Consider the following 17448-nt stretch of genomic DNA (forward strand, 5'->3'; position numbering starts at 1 on the left):
CTCAGATACAGTGTTTTTAAAACATCTAAGTTTTCTGCTTGCTACCTAGTAGGCATGTATCAATTCATACTGTTACAGTTTGAATATAGGTGTTTTCTTAATCATTTGTTGAATGCCTACTTATCCCTAGTAATGGGAGGGGGTTACAGAATATTCAGGAAAACACATTAGCCACTGAATTTGGGTCCAATAAAATACAAAGGTAACAGTTTTAAGACCATGGATTCATTTATTTATTCACGTGTTTACTATACACTAGGCACTGTGCTAAGTGTTAGACATAAAATAACTAAACATGAAAATACAATTATGAATTATGATACATCCAATGAAAGAAATGACCAGAATATAATGGTAGAGAAAATCACTTAGATTTGTATTAGGGAAGACCTCTGTGAGGAGGGAATATTTTACCCAGCACAAAATAGTATTTTGCAAATTAAAAGAAGTGCTCAGGGAAACCGAAAGTAAGATTGTTCGCTGTTAAGTGGGGTTAAGCTGGAAAGCTTCAGAGGAGCTAATTTCTGAAATAGACCTTTTGAGTGATAGAGGTGGTTTTGTGGAAGATAGTGGGAGAGAAGGAATAAGCATGTAGTTCAGTAAGCTTAGGAAATGGTAGCTAAGAGGCAGAAAGAGTTGATTAGCATATATATATTAGGGAAACCAGTGGGCGCGTTGGCTCATGCCTACAATTCTAGCACTTTGAGAGGCTAAGACGAGAGGATCGCTTGAGGCCAGGAGTTTGAGACTAGCCTCAGTGACCTAGCGAGATCCCATTTCTACAAAAAATTTTAAAAAATCCTTAGGGAATGGGCAAAAGATGGAGATAGCTTACTAGGCAAAGGTTTATGATAAAGTGTCTGATAGTGCTTGGTTCATAGAGGGGGTTCATTCAGATGGATGAAAAAAATTTCCAAACCAATATAAAGGCTTAATGATAGGCCCTGATATTTTTTCTTTCTCCCTGAAAGTTTTATTGTTAGCAATGCCTTAAAAAATTTACTCAAGTCCAACAGTAATATATTGATGTTATGTGTTCTGTAAGACTTATTTGTAGATGAGACATTCTTTTACAAAATCATTTTTGAACGTCAGTATGGAAATAAATTCCTTTGAGTGGAGACCAAGATATGCCTTATGGGATGCCAACTTCTGAATATATTATCATGATGGTCACATTTTCAAGAGCAAAATGATTCTTTATGCATATCATTTTTACTTGGGGCTACTATTTTGTGGATCATATGTTTCATTTGTGAAAATGAGAATAATTATACATAGCAATTAAAATATGTTGCCCTCTTGAAAATATCAACTCAAGCAGTATTTATAATCTTTCCCAAACCATAAACATCATTCATTATTCAGCCATAAAACTAAATGTAATTGAAATGGCAAAATAGCCCATGAGTCTCATAAAATCAGTTTTTATAAGCCTGCTATCTTAGGGACAAATGTAATGACCCAATAAACTCAATGTGTAGGATTTTCTTGAGGTGCATATATTATTTGCTCACTTTATCTTTTAGGTTCTACTACTAACCTGTTCAGCCGCTACTGAATAAAGAGAGCATATATGACATCTAGAGTTCCACATCTCACAGACACTAGGAGTACAATTTTTCATTCAAGAGCATTTTGCTCCCCTGATGGGTCTAATGTATTTTCCCCTTCAGATGCAGTTAATATTCTTATAAGCTGCAACTATGTGCCCTGAAATATGAATTGCTGATATTGGTAACTGCATTCAGGATGATCTAAAAAGTATGATATGAATAGTTAATTAATTACAATGCAGTGACCTCTTTATCGATGAAAAACATAATGTGGTTTAGTGATGAGAAACCACAACGTGGAGAGATCAAATTTTAACAAGATGTCTGGTGAACTTGGAACTCTCCATAGTACCATAGAATTTTCTGATTACAGGCATGTCCAAAGCCAAAGCTAATATGCCTGAGACTTTGGGGTAGTGCTGATCAGGATAGGCACATGACTAAAGAAACTACAGGTTTGCTTCAGTCAAACTCTGCAAACCCACATCTTCAATCCAATCACTCTTACTTGAAAAGGAGACAGAGCCAGAAAAAAAAAAGTGACCTAAAAATTGGGTGTGATTTCAATGGATATCTAAAAAGCTACTCTTAAGAGCTTCTATTTCTCAAAAGTTTATAATTGTCACATCCATTTCCTTTCTCATATGAGTGAAGTGTTACAGAATTTATTTTTCCAAACAGAAGAATTTGGGAATGAAGGCAGTATACCCCATACATTGGCTAATTTATTATAAAAGTCTTCCAGTGGGGTCTTTATCGAAGCCGTGGTTTTCTTTTTGACCTGGAAGTGAGGGTTTGAACAGAACCGTTAGCATCAGAAGATTTATCATCCTTAAAAAGTTGACTCTTCCCAAGACCTTTGGATGACTATATCATTTATCACTTATTCCAAAATGAAGTGACGATACTGATAAATTGCTTAGCCTGGCTTTGGAGAGCTTGGTAAGTTCTGCTTTTCAGGTGGAAAAACAGCTTCCATGAAATAACTGCCTAGATTCCTTTACCTCATTGCCTAAACTGCTTTTAGATTTTTTGCTTTCCAAATTCTTGCTCCATCCATTTTAGAGTTTTGAAATGTAGAACTCACTCTTATGGCATGCTTACTGTTCATGAAACCACTCAATAAAAATGCTAAAGTCAATCTTTTTTAAAAAATGTAACTTTAGAAGCTACGGGTAACTTGATGTAATTGAACTGTAGGAGACATGAAAGAATCAGATAGCAACGATTCTACCTGCTGGGTGTCTTGGCCAAGCAACCTTTTTTTGATAAAGGAAGTATTTTATCTAAGCCCTTCAATGTGATGCCATTTGTAGTGGGATGCAGGGGAAAGTGATGGGGCAAAAATACTTCTAAATAATGTCATGGATTCCTCCAGGCAACACAAAGTCTAGAAAATATTCCTTTTCTCAGCTAAAGTCATGAACATTACTATCCGCCCCCCAACCCCGTCCAAACTGAATAGCATTTAAAAGGAGGAACACACCAGTTTTCTGAGTCAGGGGTAAGAAACGGATAGTTCCTTTTACTTTTTATGTATTATTCAAAATTTATTCATTAGCAAAATTTATTTATTAGCAAGGAGTTTAACTCCTTGTCCTTTTCCTTGTTCTAGGTAGACTTAGCTAGGCACATTCTAACCCAAAACATAATCAGGGTTCCATAAACATAGAAAAGGAAGAAAGGGATATTGAGTCAATGAACAGCAGATTTTGCTACAGTATTCCATATACCAGGATGTGGAGCCTCAGGCTGTAGTAAGGAAATGGTGAAAAGCTCAATATTATGGGAGATGAGTGTCCTTGTTCTGTGGATATGAATGCAAGGAGATAAAACGGAGGAGTAGGTTGGAGCCAGGATTGCAAATAACCCCATGTGGCATGCCTGTCTGTCTCCTGTCTGCTTAAAGCCCATAGAACTCTTTAAACAGAGGAGAGACATTCTTTCGTAGGAAGGATGAATTGGAGTGGGGAGAAATAAAGGGCAGGGTCATTGTACTCTAGGTAAAGAGATCATTCAATTTTCAATTAAGCCAATTAACTTTCCAGTTGGTGCTTAAAGTTGTTTGGGAGTTTTGTGATATCGAAATATCTTCTATCTCCAAAGACAAAAATATCATTCTTATATCTCACCTTCTCTTAGTAAAATGGGATGGTTTTGGCAATTTACAGGCTTTGTTTTTTTTAGGACAATGCACGTTTTCCTAAAAGTGACCATGACTTTTAGTTTAGCATTGAATAAAATTGTGTAAGTTTATAACAGATGACCTCATCTCATGATCTCATGAGGCTTGACTAGGATTTATTCATTTATCCATCCATTTATTCATTCATGAAACATTTTTTTGAGCAGTGGTCAGACACTGTGCAAGACAATGTGAGTGGCATGCAGATTTCCCTCAAGGAGCACACAATATAGACAAGAACATGTAAACACAACATTGCAAAGTCATGTTATAAATGAAGTTGTGGCAGCCAGAGGGAGGGATTCTTTGAAAATATTGCAGGAAATAATAGAACTTAATGCAAAAACAGTCTATTCCCCATAATTGTAGAATAGTTTAAATGAAGAGTCATAATGGGTCAAAAATCCAAAAATATCTTCATATGTGCAACACAAATGTAAAATAAACTCACTGTTAGGCTAGAGGTTGGCAAACGATGGCTTATCAACCAAAGCTGATCCATCACCTGTTTTTGCAGACAAACTTTTATTGAAACACAGCCATGCTCGTTTGTTTACATATTGTCTATGGCTGCTTTTGTACTACAACAGCAGTTGAGTAGTGACAGAGACCACAGGGCACACGAAGGCTAAAATATTTAATATCCAGTCTTTTATAGAAAATGTTTGCTGATCTCATCTCTAGACAAACACGACCCTATCCTCTTCTAGGCTCTTGTGACCCTCTATCCCTCTGTATGTTAGGAATAGGTGTTCTCGTCTGTGTCCTTCACCAGAGTTTGCCTTATTTCTTCAGTGTTTAGGCCAGTGTGTGGCTGGAGTTTTGGCTTGAAAGGCTACTGACTGCTTTCCACAGAGTACACTTGGCACAGAGTGGAAAAGGAGGTTAAGTCTCTTGTGTGAACCATCCTATCCTAAAGGTTTCCTACTAGTGATGATGTCACTGTTTCCTATGACCCTCCAGCCAGCTTTCTCCACATCTGGACAATTTGGTGAATTCAGAGGTACGGCGAGAAAGAGAAACTTTAATTTATATGAATATTTTTGCTTGGTTATTCTTTAAAGGTTAGATGCCTGACCCATTTGTTTTTCTCTAGCCCTTGATGCTATCTGATATGGTTGAGCACACCTGATCATCCTTGGAAGGGTAGCACCACGGCCGAGGAATTTTAAATTGTAGTGTGAAGGGATTTTGACCTGAAAGCACCTAGGAGAACAGAGTAGAAGTCACCTTTATACTTCTCAGAATACAGTAGGTAATTTTTTTATTTGCCTGCTCAGCATACAGTTGGGGAGCCACGTGGTCCAGATGGGGTGGACCCACGTCTTGATTCTGAGTGTGGTCACATGGCCCAGGCCTGAACTGGGAGAACCTTATGCAGGACTCTGGGGGATTGCTCAGGAAAAAATGCTTTATTCTCCACTATGCTTATGAAAGTGGTAGAAAGATCTGAAACTGCCAGAGGCCATCTTTGCCACCATGTCAGGAAAGACCACTTACAGGGAAGCAGAGCCTAGTGATCTCACCTTCCAGTATTTGGGCACATGGATTGAACAGCATAGCCATTTATACCTCTAGTATGCCTGAGAAGTACAGAGAAAAGATAAATGGGAAAAGGAAAAAGGGACAGAGAGAGACAGGGTAGAAGAAAGATTCCTATTCACTGTTATACCCAGGTGAATTTATCTGGGGAAATAAAATAATAATAATACCCACCTTGCAGGTTTAGAGGAAATAGTTAAGTCCCTAAGGTGGAAGCTGTATACCTATTGTTATTTGATAGTTTGCCACCTGAAGAGGTAAAGAAACCTAAGTTATTTAAGGTTTTAAATCATCCCTGAAGCATCCCATTTTTCTAGAGTTGATTTTCTCCTTCTGTAAAATGAGGGGTTCGCACTCGATCATATCTTAAGGCGTCATCCAGTTCTGGTCTTCACAGAATGCTGCTTCCCTTGGTAAACTCCAGTGTACGCATGAATAATTGAGGTGCAATGACAGCAGATGTCCGCCAGAGATCATTGCAGAACATGATTCATTCCTTCCTGCATCTGCCTTCATTTGGAACGTCAGCAGTTAACATGACTGTTAAGCAACTGTACCTATCACAACATTAGGCTTGTAAGTCGGAAAACCATGCATAGGCACCTGGACAGGTCACATGCTACATCTTCGCGTTCCTTGTAACTCGGAGGTAACCGTACCTTTTACTTTCTTGCTTCCCAGTAATCTACCACGTAAAATAAATAATATTTATTCATTATAGATTTTTCCTTCTAAGTATAATTTCCCTAGGCATTTTTCGTCTTTGAGGAGCAGTATCGTGGTTAATTATGGGAAACTAAAAATCTTGAGCCTCTAAGGAAAAAGTGAACACAAGCATTTTAGCAGAAGTTTGACCTGTTTCTCTTTCCTTGTCTGGTCTGCTTTGTGCTACCTGTCCTCTCAAAGCCACTACTGATAAGGAGATACCTTGCTTTGCTGAGGACCCTAGGGTTCTGCTCAGGGACTGTTATAGAAACGCCAGTGGTCCACTATAGCTTGTAATTCCACTGGCCATATGAGTTCTCACCTTAGGCATAAGGATCTGGGAAAGGTGGCGAGTCTATGTGTCTTGAGTATCTTTATACCTATGGTGCTCTTCTCAGTGAAAACTAATTTTACTCTTACTCAGGTAGAAATATTTAATAAAAATAGAAACATTTAATAAAAATGGAATAAAAATCTTATGATAAAATTTCTAGTGCATATTATCAAAGTTCACTGATTGGGATTTTTAATCATTAGTCAGAGGTAAGTGAATTTACTTTCTGCACAAAACAGCTGAATTCAACTTGATTTACAGATAGGTTTATTTTTTTTCTAATAGTTATACAGTTTGATTTTATATTAAAAAGTACATATTTTGAAATGTGTCCATGTTAACACATATAAATCTGGTTCCTTTTTTTTTTGGGATATGTGTGCAGAACGTGCAGGTTTGTTACATAGGTATACACGTGCCATGGTGGTTTGCTGCACCCGTCAACCCGTCATCTACATTAGGTATTTCTTCTAATGCTATCCCTCCCCTAACCGCCAGCCCCTGACAGGCCCTGGTGTGTGATGTTCCCCTCCCTGTGTCCATGTGTTCTCATTGTTCAACTCCCAGGAATCTCCCACTTACTGAAGAGAAAGACCTTGAGGAGACAGTTCACTTTCAAACTGAACTAAGGCAGAAAAATGAGCCTAAAGTCCTGCAAAAAGGTGCGGGGTGCTGAAGAATATTCTAACATCTGAGTTAATAAGACTTAATAAGGGTTCCGTTTGAAAGTGAGCTCTCTCGTCAAGGTCTCTCTTTCTCTTCAGTAAGTGGGAGATTCCTCGAGGATCCATAGCTGTTACCATGCCAAGCTATTAAAGTTTTTCCTTAAAATCCAGACATTCAGCTCCAGGCTTTCCAAGTGACAACCCTTAGTGAGGTGAGAGCGCCATTCTACTGAGTCGCTTGGAGCCCTTCCTTTTAGGTGTTACAGGTGTACTCCCTCTGCCTTGAGGGATCTGCAGGCATTACCCCTAGCTAGCAGTCCTTTCCCACACACCATGTGTGTAGAACAACTGCAACAGTCTATCCTTTTGTTTGCTTAAATTTCAATACTATAACGTAGGGTCTTATGATTAACTACTAAAGTAAGTTTTAAAAGCCACTAAAATATATTAAACTTTTGAAAGACATATTTTATTGTAACTTGTTTGAGCCCATGGTACCTGAACTCTACCTAGACTGAAGGATGATGATGAACTGCAAAGAACGAATGAAGGGGCCCTACTGGTAACTCTGTATTCACAATAGGCTTGCCACTTCCCCCAGAATTTCCAGGAGCTTCCCTTTGTTTTCTGAAGTGATACTAGCTACCATATCCTGTTTTTCCCTCATGAAAAAAGTTAACAAGGGCCTGCACTCTTTTTTTTTTTTTTTTTTTTTTTTTGAGATAGAGTCTTGCTCTGTCATCCAGGCTGGAGTGCAGTGGCGTGATCGCGGCTCACTGCAACCTCTGCCTCCTGGGTTCAAGTGATTCTTCTGCCTCAGCCTCCTGAGTAGCTGGGACTACAGGGGCATGCCACCATGCCTGGCTAATTGTTTTTTTGTATTTTTAGTAGAGACGGGGTTTCGCCATATTAGCAAGGCTGGTCTCGAACTTCTGACCTTGTGATCCACCTGTCTCGGCCTCCCAAAGTGCTGGGATTACAGGCATGAGCCACCTGCACTCTTTAACATGCTAACGAGGTACTTCATGGTTTATTGCACTAGTTATCTATTGCTGTGTAACAAATGATCCTGAAACTTAGCAGCTGAAAACAACAGACATTTGTTCTTTCACATGGTTCTGAATATTAGGAATCCAGTTGTGGCTTAGCTGAGTGGATCTGGCTTAGTCTCTCACAAGACTGCAGTTAAGCTATTGGCCAGGGCTGCTTTCTTCTCAAGGTTTAACTGGGGCTGTAGACTGCTTTTATGCTTACTCATGTAGTTCCTTGCTGACTGTTGACTATGTGGACCTTTCCTTAGGGCTGTTCAAAACATGGCAGCTTACTTTTCTGAGTGAGTGTCATAAAAGAGAGAGAGGAAAGTGAGAAAGTGGCCAAGATAGATGCCACAGTTGTTATAACCTTTCATCTTGAGAGCGCCACACCATCAATTCTGTTGTATGCTGTTGGTCACACAGACTGACCCTGGTACAATTAGGAGGGAACTACACAATGGCGTGAATACCAGGAGGTAGGGATCATTGGGGGCCATCTTTGAGACTAGTTATTACATAGTTTCTTGTCTGGCCAGTCCTCTTTTCCAGGACCCCACACTCTTTGGCCTTTTTGTTTCTTTAATGTGCCATGCTCACCCTAGCCACAGTGCCTTAACACATATGGTGCCCTCTGCCCATGAAACTCCATTCCCTTCCTCACCTGCTTAGTTGCTGCTCCCCATCAGCTCTCAGCTCAACTACCTATTTCCCGGAGAAACCTTCTCTGACTCTCTCTCCATACTCCTCCTTTGCTTTTAACATTGTTGTAATTTTACATTGGCTGTTTCTTTAATTAGTGTTTTTCTCTACTTACTCTCTGGGTTGTAAACTCCAAATTTACATTAGTTTTTGCCTATGAATGTATTCCTGGCTCAGTGGCTGATGCAAGATAGATGTGTTGAATGGATAAATGAAGAAATGAAGAAAGTCAAGGTCAGCATATGGGGAAGGTATGTGAGAAGGGAGTCCAGGTATGTAAAGATAATGAGTGTGTGAGCTGAAATTATATGAGGGGAGGAAGTGGCCATTTTTCCTTCCTCTAACGTTCTCTATTCCTCTCCTTTTATCTATACCCCACGCCTGCTCTTCCTTTTCTCCTCCATGTCTTTCTTTTGCTTGTCTATCCCAGTTTGTCCTGTCTCTCATCTTCTCACTGATAGTAATTGGAAAAGGGGAATCACATGTTGGAGCAAGAGAATGAGATATAAGTGAGCTGCGCAATAGCAGTAAATGTTTTTTATAACGTAGTCCTGGGCAAGTACAGGAAGCTGAGGCAAAAGTCTTCAGCTGTTACAGAAGTGTGGTAATTGGGACGGAGCATCCTGGTATGTTCATTCAATCATATGCTCATTTAACTCACATTCAGGAAGAAGATTTTGCCTATTGGAGAATGGGCTGGGTGTTAGGATATAGAGACTTCAGGACACAGGATTCCTGTCATCAAGGAGCTCACTGACATCCAGGAGCTCCCTGTCTAGCACCTGGGTCCTCAAAGTGTGATCATCAATGCCGCTTCAATGTCATCTGGGAGGTTGTTGGAACTGTAGGCTTGTAGGCCCCACCCAGATGAACTGAATCAGGATTTTTTTTTTTTTTTGGAGACAGGGTCTCACTCTGTCACCAGTCTTGAGTGAAGTGGCATGATCACAGCTCACTGCAGCCTCAAAAACCTGGGTTCAAGCAATCCTCCTGCCTCAACCTCCTGAGTATCTGGGACTAAAGGTACATGCCACCACACCTGGCTTATTATTATTATTATTACTATTTGTAGAGATGGAGTTTTGCTATATTTCCCAGGCTGGTCTCAAACTTCTGGGCTTAAGTGATCTTCCTCCTTTGGCCTCCCAAAGTGTTGGGATTACAGGCATGAGCCACCGTGCCTGGCCCAGGATTTTCATTTCAACTAGATGCCCAGGTGATCTGTGCATTCATTAAAGTTTAGGAAGCAGCTGGTTAGAAAACACAGGCAAGTGAAAAGCTGAGGACAACAGGTAAAGAAGTATCAGGATGGTCATAAACACAGGGTGCTGGAGGATCACATTGTAACACCATCTGACCCTTGTCTGCTGATGGCAGTTGATGGTGGCAGGGAGGGCAGGAAATTGCAAGGGAACAAGAATTTGAAAAGGGAATGGTTCCATAGGGAGGAGTGGCATGCAGAGAAAGTAGAATATACAAAAGCCTGTTGGTGCTCAGAAGCATGACCCTCTCTCAATTAGGTGCAAGTTATTCAACCTGGATAGAACTAGAATCTGAGGTGAGAAATGACAAGAGATGAGGTCTAACACATGGATGGAAGTAGATCACAAGGAATTCACCGTGTTCTCCTAATGAGGTCCAGCATTATTTTCATTTTATTTTTTTCTTCCATCTTTTATTTTAGGCTCGGGGGTACATGTGCGAGGTTTGTTACATGGGTAAATTGTGTGTCACTGGAGTTTGTATACCAAATGATTTCATCACTCAGGTAGTGAGTATAGTGCCTGATAGGTAGTTTTTCAGTCCTCACCCTCCTCCCACTCTCCGCCTTCAAGTAAGCTGTGATGTATATTGTTCCTATCTTTGTGTCTGTGTGTACTTAATGTTTAGCTCTCACTTATAAGTGAGAACATGATACATTTGGTTTTCTGTTCCCATGTTAATTCACTTAGGCTAAGGGCCTCCAGCAGCATCCATGTTGCTGCAACGGACATGATTTTGACATTATTTAAAGCATTGGAGGGTCACTGATTATTCTCGTTTGCACTGATGGAAGGTCATTCTTAAAGGAACAGGAACAGAGCTAATTATACTATAATAATATTTATTGAGCATGTATTATATACCAGGTACTGTACAAAACATGTAAAATGCTTTATGTAATCCTCCAACAAACCTATGAGGAAGATACTGTGATAACTTCTAGGGGTTCAAAGGATGGTATTGCTGTCCATTATGCACATGGAGGGCACAGGGAAAAAGTTCCTTTGATGATGCTGCAGAACGAAGCAGACTAAAATTGCTTTGTACTTGGAGTTTGAGTGTCCACATTACTCTTATATCTCAGGGTCTTTGGAGAAGTGGAGCGATGAGATGAGAGCCAACAGTTTTGTTGTCCTCCTTTGTTTACTGCTTTCTGTTAAAATTCTGTTTTGTTTGAAGAACATTCTCTTTTGCCTCCATGGCATGAGCTATGCATCATCAGCCAGCTTAGCACAGAGACCCCAGGCAATTGTAGGTGCTCTGTGGGTTACCTTTAAAGCGAATTCCCTGAATAAACAGTTCAGTAAAAAACACCAGGTGCCCAATCTCACAACCCATAAAGTCAAACCTGACTTTTGTGTCCTGTGGAGAGCCATTTTTACCAGGGTTAGCAGTAGCCAGAATTAGCAGGCAGGGCACATTTGTGTTAGGGCTCCCCTCTGTGTCCCTTTCTTGGAAAACTATCAGATTTAGTTGGATTTCTTTTCCTCATCAAAACATACCTGGCCCGTGTCCATTTTTTCAGGTTCCTCCCCTTCCTCAAGAAAATGTTCATGACGTATTAATTAACTGGATTTTAATCTTTTAGAATGAGTCAGCCTGTTAGTAATATCGTATCTCCCCAACAACAGATGCCTTGTCTTTAGAGTGGTGCTAATGTGAAACATGGAAAACAAGATCAGAGAAGATTTGCTTCTTTGGAATGCCTTCTCCCCCTTTCCCCTGACTCCTCTGGCCTGTTATATCAATGAAGATGGAAAAGGAAACAGACAAAGTCTCTTTGCCTAACTGTTTTCAATTGTTATTTCCCATGGTTTTGCTTGTTTTTTAGCCAACACTGACTCTCCTTCTGGGTCATCTGTGTGACATACAACCCAATGGTTGGGCTCTCTCCATGGGGCACCAATGTGTTCTTTCATGGGCACCATTGAGGGTATGCACAGTTCCCTGATGTGGCAATCTAAGCCCAAAACATTCTCTTGCGTTTTTCCCTTTAGATCAGCAACTTGCTGCTGGCTCCCCTCTTGCCTTCTGGAGTTGGTCATATTCACTTGACCACCAAAATGGAGGGCAGCAAGGGGGCTATCCAGCCCCTTGCCTGCTTCCTGGCATCTCCCTCCTGTTTTCTCTCCTCTGCTTGGGTAAACCAAAGACAAAAAAGCACATCTGCCGGAGCACATGTCCAACCAATATTCAGATGCCAGTCTCTTCTCCTTGCAGGCACATGTAACCAGTGGTCCTCTTTGTGCCTGTCCCTCATTCAGATTCAGAACTGGTGAGGATCTCCATGGAGGAAGTGAGGAAAAAGCTATTGTGTGCTCTGACTCAGTTACCACCTGTCCTCCCACCCCCCACCCTTCCGCAATCTTCTCCCATTGTCAGGGACAGTGAGAGAGGAATTGAAGACAGAGGGCAGCAAAAGCAGTTCAGCTCCCTTTTAGGAAGCTCTGTGGGGAGGTGTCTGGTTCTAAGTATTTGTGGCTCTCTTTAGAATAGGGAGTAGTTAGCTTTTTGGCCCCAGTGTCAATTTCTGGCCACAGAAAAACTCTTATTCAAGTTCCAACTATATAAGCATCACAAAAAAGCTAGAAATAATAAAACAAACAATTGATTTGAGTAAAAAAAATAATTAAAGGTCTGTCAAAATCTGACTTTAACAATGACAAACTGGAAAAATGTTTGTAATGTGTATGCCAGACAAAGATTGTGATTCTTAGCATATAAAGAGCTGTTGTAAATCAATAAGAAAAAGAGGAACATTTCAATGGAAAAATATGAACAAAGGATAGTAACAGCAGGTAAGTAATAGGAAAAATATATAATATAAAATTGAAAATGAAAAAATACTTCATTCCTACCAATTACCAAAGAGATGAAAAATCCAATAACTTTGAAATGCATTTTTGTTTAGCAAGCAACAAAGTATGTAGTGTGGCCAAAGGTTAAGAAATAGATACTTTTGTATACTGTCAATTGATACATAAATTGATATAACCCTTTCAGAGAATAATTTGGCAAAAATATCAAAAGCTTTAACATTTTGCATCCTTTTGAGGTCTGCAATTCTATTTTTATTATAAAAGAGGAAGCAAATGAATTTGAATCTATATGAAGAAATAGCTACAAGGGTGTTCACTGTAGTACCTTTTTTGTGAAAACTTGGGAACCATTGAAATATCCAGCAAAAGGTGATTGATTCAATAAATAATAAAATACTATGCAACTACTAAATGTAATGCTATATGAAAATACATAATGACATGGGAAAGTATTCAAAAGTAGCTCATAAAACAGTATTATGACCTAATCATATTTTGTAAAAGAACTTTATATGTGCATATGCATTGAAGAAAGAAGGAAACAATTTACTTCAAAATGTTAACTGAGGTATTGAGGGATGAGGAGTGAAGGGAGAGAGAAGGAGGGTGATAATTTTTCTTCTTTCTCTTCTGTATTCTCTATACTTTCTACAATGCATATGTACTTCATTTGTTTCAAGAAAGTAAGCACTAACATTTATAGAAATATTATGGTAAAAGGAATTATTGGTAGAAAAAATGACATGAAACTACGAATGAGTTTAGTACACAAATGCATGCTACAGCATCCAGCACACTAAGAGAGTTGGGTCTGTGTCACAAGTTGAGCCACCACTAAAGCAATCTGGGCCACTTTTTATCAACTCCCTTGATGTTGCTTGATGGTTTATACCAAAACTCTGTTCAGTTTTGGTATATCTAAGACTAGGAAGAGCCAAAATAAAATGGATGAAGAGTACAAGTCTGATCTGATTTCTTCAAGAACAAAATTTGGGGTACACACAGTAAAATAAACAGCAGAGCATGCTGGCAATGATCTATAAATACTATTTCTTAAAATTTCACTTTTGCTAAGTGAGTGGTTGTGTTAGTCCATTTGTACTGCTATGACAAAATATCCGAGACTGGATAATTTATGAAGAATTGATACTTATTTCCTCACAGTTCTGGAGGCTGGGAAGTCCAAGATCAAGGCACTAACTGGTTCACTTGTCTGGTGAGGGCTGCTCTCTGCTTCCAAAATGGCACCTTGTCACTGCATCCTCTGGAGGGGAGAAATGCTGTGTCCTCCCATGATCCTCACATAGAAGGGCAAGCTGACCAAACATTGCCTCTTTGATAAGGGCTTTAATTCCATTCATGAGGAAGGAGCCCTCACTGCATAATCACCTCTTACAGACCCCACCTCTTAATACCATCACATTGGCAACACCTGGATTTTGGAGGGAACACATTCAAACCATAGCAGTGTAGCTATCCTCTTTGGTAAGCAGTCAGCATGCAGAGATACCATGTTATCAATGTAGTTGGATTCAGAGGCTTTGAAATAAGCAGAGACAGGGGTAACATCGACTTTCTGTTGTGAAACTTGAATACTTGCTTGAAAAGAAATCTATTTGGGTTCTACATGGTGGTAGGCACACCCACCCAGTGGTCACCTATAGGCCGGGGTAACGCTTTCCTTAAAAAGCACTTTTGGGTTGGCTTCCAATACATGGCCCACCAGGGAAAATATTGATGTTGTATCTTTTCTCAAAGTCCAACTTTTCTCCTTTCCCTCCCTTGTCACCTCCTCAGCCTCATCATCCCTTCATTTCCTTTTTTCTTTTCCCACTTCTTTTCTGCCCTCTATCATTTTTCATCTGCCACAAACCTTGATGCTTGCTTTTCTAGTCAGCATGTGGTGCCCAGAGCCTTTAAACATAGAAGGGAGATTTTAATTACATGAGAAGACAAAAGGATATCGTGCAAGGATTAGCTGCCTGGGCAGTGTAGATTAGTAAGGAAACAAGCAAATTAATTACAAAGATGAGACGGTTTTCTTTCATTTTGTTTTAACAGCCTGATAATGGCTCAATGGGAAGTGACCAGCATCTGACGAGACAGAAAACCACTGCTTTCTGCCCAGGGGAAATGATTTCTGAGGCTCTCTGTTCCTTTTCTTTTGAAGCTTTACCCTGGTGAGTTTGTAGGAGAGGCCCGAGACGGACACTATTCTCGAGGTTGCCTGATGCTTCTTTTCTTGCATTTTCCACTGATGAGACACACTCACTCTTCCAGGAACTTTTATACAACTCTAACTTGGAAAAGTCAGAAAAAGTTACCCCTTTTCCTTGATCCAGCTAGTAATACCCTTGAAGGAAGCAGCTGAATGTTCTATGCTCATTAATTGCCACCAATTGAGCTATATCCTGAGGAGACTAAAACCTTTCTATGTATGTTTTAGAGTTCTATAAGGATAAAAGGAATACCTCCTATGCTAAAATACATATTTTTAAAATTTGTTACACAGTCAAGCAGATGTTAAAGTGAGAGTAGCTCTATGCTGTGTCTTAGTTATCATGCATTGGGATTTATAAATGAAAACAAAGATCCATATTTAATTGCTTCAAAAAGATCAAATATGCCCATGTGGTTTGGTGACAGATACTTACTGCTGAGGTCATAGATATCAAGTCATAAGCATGAATTTTCCCTTCTATGAGTGAGCTGATAAAGAATCCTTCAGAACTGTTTCTATCTCACCATACAGCTTTGGCTGTCTCTGTTTAGCCAAAGGAGTACATTTGAGAAAAAGAATCAACAAGGAACTACCGTGCCACATCTTTTGCATGCAGAGTTGTCTAGTTCATCAGTAGGTTTTCTGTTGCTTTTTCTAATGATCCTGAGAGAAATAGATCATAAATGATATTTGAAGAAGAGCTTTATAAAAAGACAAGAGGTGGCTTATTATTTTAGGTGAAAAGAATTGTTAGTGGCCAGTGCACATGCTTATGCCATCTAAAAACCAGAAGTTAACTACTTGATTAAAAAAAAAAAAACCAGTTTTATTGGAGTATAATTTGCATACCATAAAATTCACCCATCTGAACGGGTGAATCCTGCTTTAAAGGGTAAGATAAAACATTGAAAACCTTAAAAATTGTTCAGTTTGATGAAATGTGCCTTACCGAGATAAAATCTGTTTCATTTTAGTCATCAATTATAAGATTTGCTGGACTTATTTTCACATAATATACCTCTCTACGTCTCAGTTTTATTCTTCTGTACAAGTGGGAGAGTATCTACCTAACAGGGCTAGTGTAAATGTAAAGTTGAGAGGATGCGTCTAAAGCACAGAGCTGGGCACGTGATATAAATTCAGTAAATTACTCCCCCTGCCCCCTAGATGTCAGTGTTCTGTTTGTTGCTTAGCCAGAAAAAAGTTAACTCATTTTGTAAAACTGATTTTCAAAGAAAGTGGTTGTGGAGATTTCAGGAAAAACCGTACACTTCTGAAATACTTTGGACAATTAGTATAGTCTTTTTCCCTATACCTTTGTTGAGGAAGGAAGGGTGGGGGCAGTGAGCTGCAGTGTGTGTCTAGAAACCATTACCACTGCATAAGGACTGGGGTCATTCTTCTAGCCCATCTGGGAGGCCCCATACATGGGCCCAGAGAAGCTGGCTCTGCCTCTGTAGAATGATCTTGGGGCCTGTGACCAAATGGTCAGATAACCTCATGAGAGATCTACAGTTCATCAAGCTGAGTTTTCAATTTCCGCAAAGGAGTATGGTCCTAGGAGATAAGAATTACATGAACAGAATCAAGTTCGAAAGTTTTCTGAGTTAGAGGGAAAGTGTATGCATATATCTCATGAGACAAAGATGTGCGAAATTAAATCAAATGAGGTAAATTACCTCAGTGGGGGCGACAAAATCTAATCTGGCTTGAAAATGTGACTTATATCAGAAGAATAGGATGTGCCAGTCCATTTGAAAGTTTTGAAGGTGCTGTTAGAATAAATATGGCCTGGTTAGTCCCATCAGCATCATAGTAAAAAAGTCAATCATGTCCTGGCCAATCTAAAAAATTACATGGGAAGTGAATCTCCAAATTGTGTGGAGTGACATAAACTTCTTTAGTAGATTAGTAGCCTCTAACTCCAGGAAAATTTAGGATTAAGGATAGAAGTGTTTCAGATAATCGGAATAGTAATATTATCATATTTTTGTCTTAAAGCATTAGTACATATTTAGAATTTAAAGTATTTGTAATGTTTAAAAAAATTTAACTTCTCTAGAGTGTTGGGTCAGCCTTTTAATTCCAATTTAAACTATGTCATTCGGTAATTAATTTAGATTTGTGATATTAAATTGAAATCTCACTAAGTTTATAAGCTGATTTAGAATATTAAATGTGCTTAAGTATTGTTCTGTTTATAAGCTTAATTTATTAGATTTGTAAGCATGACTTAAGTACTTGAAAGGTTTGTTTGCAAAACCAGACAATTGTAGTTTTCAAAAAGGAGAAGAAATTTAATCTATAAATGTATAAATTTGGTTTAAAATGCTTAAAGCATTCATTTAAGTTTTACATGGAACCAACACTATTCAAGGGCTTTTAAAAGGTTATTCTTAAGTTTTACTAGCCTATGTATAAGGTA

The sequence above is a fragment of the Macaca thibetana genome, chromosome X, assembly GCF_024542745.1.
Source record: "Macaca thibetana thibetana isolate TM-01 chromosome X, ASM2454274v1, whole genome shotgun sequence".
NCBI lineage: Eukaryota > Metazoa > Chordata > Mammalia > Primates > Cercopithecidae > Macaca > Macaca thibetana.